This window comes from Arvicanthis niloticus, chromosome Y (assembly GCF_011762505.2).
Source record: "Arvicanthis niloticus isolate mArvNil1 chromosome Y, mArvNil1.pat.X, whole genome shotgun sequence".
Classification (NCBI taxonomy): Eukaryota; Metazoa; Chordata; class Mammalia; order Rodentia; family Muridae; genus Arvicanthis; species Arvicanthis niloticus.
In genome coordinates, this window is record NC_133431.1 from 6,557,575 (window position 1) to 6,563,515 (window position 5,941).

General features: G+C 39.6%; 1 pseudogene; it reads left to right on the top strand.

Annotated features, from left to right (window-relative positions):
• Positions 1-2,110: 2,110 nt before the first annotated feature.
• LOC143437326 (peptidyl-prolyl cis-trans isomerase NIMA-interacting 4 pseudogene) lies at positions 2,111-2,545 on the top strand (annotated as a pseudogene).
• The last annotated feature ends 3,396 nt before the right edge of the window (positions 2,546-5,941 follow it).

The window sequence follows — 5,941 nt, forward strand, 5'->3', positions numbered from 1 at the left end:
AGTATATTTGGAAGATTCTTAGACTCCAGTTCTCATTAACTTAGTATGGGGTTTGTTAAAAACATGGCCCACTTTTCAGCCCCTCCTTTGGAGTTGACAGACTACCTATTCTAAGAGAGTAAAAAATCCCATTTGGAGAGAAGTAGCAGATCTTTGTAAATTTTGTTCTCCTCTTATTCTTAATTTCCACTACTTGGGAGGCATCTGTGCCTTGGGACAATTTTGTATAGACAACACAGTTTTTGTTTCCTATGGGGTTTGCTTGGTTTTGTAGGTTTTTTTTTTTCAGTATTGACACCAAGCCCATCACCTCTTGAATGGTAGGCAATTGCTGCACCCCTGATTCATATCCATAGTGTTAGCATCTAGCTCAGTGTCAGACCTGTCTACCCTCCTCACTACACCATGAGTAAGAATTTTCTCACTGCCTTTCCTCAGTAGAAACCCTGGTGAGCATAAGGTGCTCTTAAATGAGTTATCAAATGAATTACTTTTTTTTTTTTTGAGACAGCATTTCTCTGTGTAGCCCTGGCTGTCCTGGAACTCACTCTGTAGACCAGGCTGGCCTCGAATTCAGAAATCCACCTGCCTCTGCCTCCCAAGTGCTGGGATTAAAGATGTGTGCCATCAATTATTGATCATTATTGGTTATCAATTAGTATTGACAATTATTGTTTACTGTTTACCGATTATTGATCGTTATTCCAGCACCATCATCCCCCTGCCTCTGCCTCCCAAGTGCTTGGATTGAAGGCATGCACAACCACTGCCTGGCATGTGATGTGTTCTTTTAACGAACTTCTTGTGGGATGCGTTTGTATGGTGAATGTGTTATACTGTGTGTGTTTTCTTGAGTGGCTAGTATGACACGGTTTAAGGCCCATTTTAGGTCAGATGATAAAGGGAATATTTTAGTAGATTGTTTAACTAGTTAGCGTTAAAAAGTAAGTGACTGTTAGTTGGACTTATTGATGTTTTATTCAAAGTGAATATTAAGTGTTGTTATTCAGGAGGGCATAGATTCTTTCTCCATCGACCCCTCTGACTCAGTTGGAAAATTGAAAAGTGTTTTCATATGAGGCTTAAATGGTAGGGAGGATGTTCTCTGGACAGATAGAACAGAGAAAGCAACTTGAGAATAATGCATTTTGATAAGGTTTACTTGGCAGTAATCTTTTGCCTTGCCTTAATCAGACATTTAAATTTTCAAATTTCCCATTTTCCTTGATAGAAGATCAATGAAGAGTACATTATGGTATAAAATCAACTTGTTTTTTCTCCCATAGAGAAGCTCCACCCACCATGTGGCAGTGTTGCAGGAAGCAAGCAGAAAATGATGACTGGGAAATAGGTGTGTTTTAATGATTAAAGATATTTACATATCTAGATAATTTTTGTTATTTTCATTTTATAATATGGCTTCAGGTATAACATGTGACTTTATACACCAACTCTGTATTTTCAGTGTTCATAAACCCTAACCCTTAAAGTTTATTTTACTGTCAAGGATTTTGTCCTGAGGAAGTAGATATTCTTGCACAGAAGAATTTAATATATTTTAGTTTATGTCAGCATTGCTAGAAATACCGAGAGTTGGGAAAAATATATAAGTATCTGGTATATAGTACATAGTGTTGTCAGTTAATCATCTATACAGAGTAAAACATTTCTTTTTATGTGTCAATTTTTGAGAAAATACAGTGAACATATAAAATTTTAATAATCAGTAAAAACAAATCATTTGCAGTTTGGACAACACATACCACTGTTGTCACCTGTAGCTTTACTTTAAAGACATGATAATGAAAACAGTGAAGCCTAATTATTTTAGGGTTAAAAAAGTGAGACTATTTATAAATCAGTCAGGGGGCTTTTAAGTTAATTGTGTGGCAGGGAGCTGTAACTGTTGTTTATTTTCTTGCCTTTTTTTGGTTGTAGGATCAGTACATAGCTGCCAAGATCCAGATGCTGGGGAAGCAGTTCTGCTATGCAGGAGGATGGGACATTGTCTGAAATATTTAGTGGAACACAGAGGTTGAGTACATTTTACTTTTTTGGTGCCCAATTTTATTGTGAACTTTTTAGGATTAAGAAAAAAATTGTTGGAGTTCAACCGCAAGCTTAAGAGATGCCGCCGAAGGGGAAAAGTGGTTCTGGAAAAGGAGGGAAAGGAAGTGCAGCCTCTGGGAGTGACAGTGCTGACAATAAGTCTCAGGGTCCTAAAGGTGGTGGCAGTGCAGTAAAGGTCAAACATATTCTATGTGAAAAACATGGGAAAATCATGGAAGCTATGGAAAAGTTAAAGTCTGGGATGAGATTCAGTGAAGTGGCCACACAATATAGTGAAGATAAAGCCAGACAAGGGGGAGACTTGGGTTGGATGACCAGAGGATCCATGGTGGTGCCATTTCAAGAAGCAGCCATTTGCTTTGCCTGTAAGTGGGATGGATAAGCCTGTGTTTACAGACCCACCAGTTAAAACAAAATTTGGATATCATATTATTATGGTTGAAGGGAGAAAATAAAATCACATGAAAGAGTGAAAAAAAAAGAAAAAAAGAAAAAAAGAAAAAAATTGTTTTAATCCTCAATTATTTATAATCTGTATTATTTACTTTTCTGTTGCTGTAAAAAAAATACTATGACCAAGGCAGTTTATGGAAGAGATTTTTTTGGCTTGTGCTTCCAGAAGGATGAGACCATCATGGCAGAGCTGAGAGATCACATGTTAAACCCCAAACATGAATAGAGAGAGTGAACTGGAATTGAGGCTAGTCTACATACTATCCCCAGAGCCTGCCTCTAGTGAGGTGTAGCCTGTTAAGTCACCACCAGGGTTCAGATATTTGAGCCTATGGTAGACATTCTCATTCAAACCACTACAGTCCACTCCCAGGCCCCAAAGGCTCAGAGGCCATTGTGATAATGCAAAGTGTATTGAATCCTACTTCAGAAGCCCCCATAGTCTTCCACAGTCTCAATAAAACCCCGTGAGTTCAAATAGTGAATTAACTTCAGCATACAATGGCACAGATATATATATTACTAGTCCTAAAAGGAGGAATGGGGGCATACAGAAAATGCTTGCCCCAACAAGATTGATAATGCAGCATGTAATCACTGAATCCCCAGCTCAGCAATTCCCAGCTGTGGGCCATGACCCATCAGAATCCAGATATTTACATGATAATTCATGACAGTAGCAAAATGACAGTCATGAAGTAGCCACAAAAATAATTTTATAGTTGGGGGTCGCCACAACACAAGGAACTGTATTAAAGGGATACAGCATTAGGAAGGTTGAAAGCCAGTTCTCTAGCTTAACATCTGATATCAGAGGGCTTAGATGGCTCCATCCCTCCATCTTTTCTGCCTGCAGACTATGTCTCTAACAGGCTGGTTCCACTCTGTGTAAGCCAATCTCCCTGGCAGGTGTCTCACAGCTTTGGTGCCTCCAACACCTTGGAGTCCTTAGAGCAACCCAGGCTTCACTTCATCTCTCAGGATCTTCATGCAGGAACTCAGGATTAGGGTTGGCCCTGAGGTCCTTTGTTGTGCATGCTGTGATTTTCCTAAGAAAGGATCTGATGGTCTTTTTTGCTTGAGAAAGGGTAATACACAGCATAAAACATTTGGTTTTGTCAAAGAAGTCAGGATAGGGCCATATTCTCAGTCTGGAAACAGTATCACCTAATTACCCTTTGTTTTTGCTGTCTGTTCTACCAGCTCTGTCTACTCTTCCTGGGTCTAATCTCTGCAGTGGTTGAATAGTTTTTCTTGTGGGTTGGTGAAGATATCTGGAAATTTTAAGTTATATATAGTTTTAGCTATGAACTTCCTGTCTGAAGACTTATCTACTGCGATGGTTTGAATAGGAATGGCCCGCATAGGTTCATGTGTTTGAATGCTTTTCCCATAGGGAGCTGCACTATTAGGAGGTGTGGCCTTGTTGGAGTATGTATGGCCATGTTGGAGGAAGTATGTCATTGTGAAGATGGGCCTTGAGGTTTTAATAGATGTTCAAGCTGTGCCCAGTGTGGACACAGTCTCCTGCTGCTGCTTACAGATCAAGATGTAGAACTCTCAAATCTTCCAGCACCATGTCTGCCTGGATGCTGCCATGCTTCCCACCATGATGATAATGGACTGAGTCTCTGAAACTGTAAGTCAGCCCAATGAAATGTTTTCCTTATAAAAGTATCCTTGGCTGGGCAGTGGTGGCGCACGCCTTTAATCCCAGCACTTGGGAGGCAGATGCAGGTGGATTTCTGAGTTCGAGGCCAGCCTGGTCTACAGAGTGAGTTCCAGGACAGCCAAGGCTATACAGAGAAACCCTGTCTCGAAACCCCCCCCCCCAAAAAAAAAGTATCCTTGGTCATGTTGGTCATGGTGTCTCTTCATAGTAATAAAACTCTAAGATAACTACTCACCCACTTTCTTTTGCATGGTGAGACTGTTCCATCAGTTTCTGTCCCCACCCCCAATTTATTTATTTATTTAAATTTATTTTCCTTTTTTTTTTTTTTGAGTCCAAATAACCTCTTTCTGAGTTTTAATTCACCCAATCTAGATTCTTTCCTTTCTGACCATTTTAGCACTTGTCTTTGTTTAGTGGGTATTACTCCCCAATTTTTTCTTAATTTTGAGTCTTATGGTCACATTTGTGTATGTTTATCCCCACAGAAAATTGTTCATAATATGTATGTCAGTATTGCATTTTTTTTAACCTTTGCAGCTGGCTGATACATGTTTAGTATTTAAGATCTCTGCTCATACACCACTGCTCGATTGCCTGGTTTAGATGATTTCACTTTGTTTCTCTGGGGCCATGAATCTTAATGTATGTGCATATTAGCACTCTTCAGTGCTTAGTGTAGTTCTTTGTTATATAGACAAAAGCTGGAGCTATATTTTCATTACTGTGGTATTGTACTCTTGTCTCTGTGATGACTGAATCATTCAGGACCGGTATGTTAAGTTAAAATTAAGTACTAATCAATCAAAATAGTTGCTTTGCTTAATTAGGGCAGATCATACTGTTTATTGATTGATTGATTGATTGATTGATTGATTGATTTTATGAGACAGGGTTTCTATGTGTAGCCCTGGCTGTCCTGGAACTCACTCTGTAGACCAGGCTGGCCTGAAACTCAGAAATCCCCCTGCCTCTGCTTCCCAAGTGCTGGGATTAAAGTCGTGCACCACCACTGCCTGGCTAGATCATACTGTTTATAATTACAAGTTTTGCTGGTAAATGTTACTTTTGAGTGGATCCTAGTACAGTTTTTAGAGTTAGTCTCTAGAATATGCAAAATTTTATTCAATGTATCTTGGCAAATTTAATTTCTTAGACTTTGGTCACATATACTCTAAGAAGCTAAGAATGTTAAAATAAAACACAAAATCACTGCTTTTTAAATCACTAGTTAAGAAGCTCCTTTCTATAGCACCTTATTCACATGGGAAGAAGTGAAGGAGGAAAAGATTGCAGTAATTACTATTTTAATTCTTATTATTTGGTCTTATTATTTGATGTCTTTGTTTTCCTCTTGTGTTTGGTTTAGGACTTAGTGGTCCTTTCTGATTCTTTTATTAGTAGAGAGGGGCTGACTACACAAAGACCCTTGGCTTTTGTGTTTTTGAGCCCTCTGGGTCTTTAGTCTGGGCTATAGCCTGCAGCATGTGTATTGATCACCTGGGTACAGCACAGTGCAACATCCTTCCAAGATAGAGCCAAGTATAGCAGGGGGAACCAGGTCATGTTATCACCTCTAGGGTGGGGTGGGGCAAGTGAAGGTGAAGTCTCCCTAGTTAGAGTCACTATCCCCCTCTCTGCACAGCCACAGCCATCTGAGTCTATCAGTGCCTCCAGTAACTTCTTCCCCTAAGTACATTTTCTGCTGCCTAGAGGCAGGCAGTAGCACTCCTGTGTTTTCTCAAG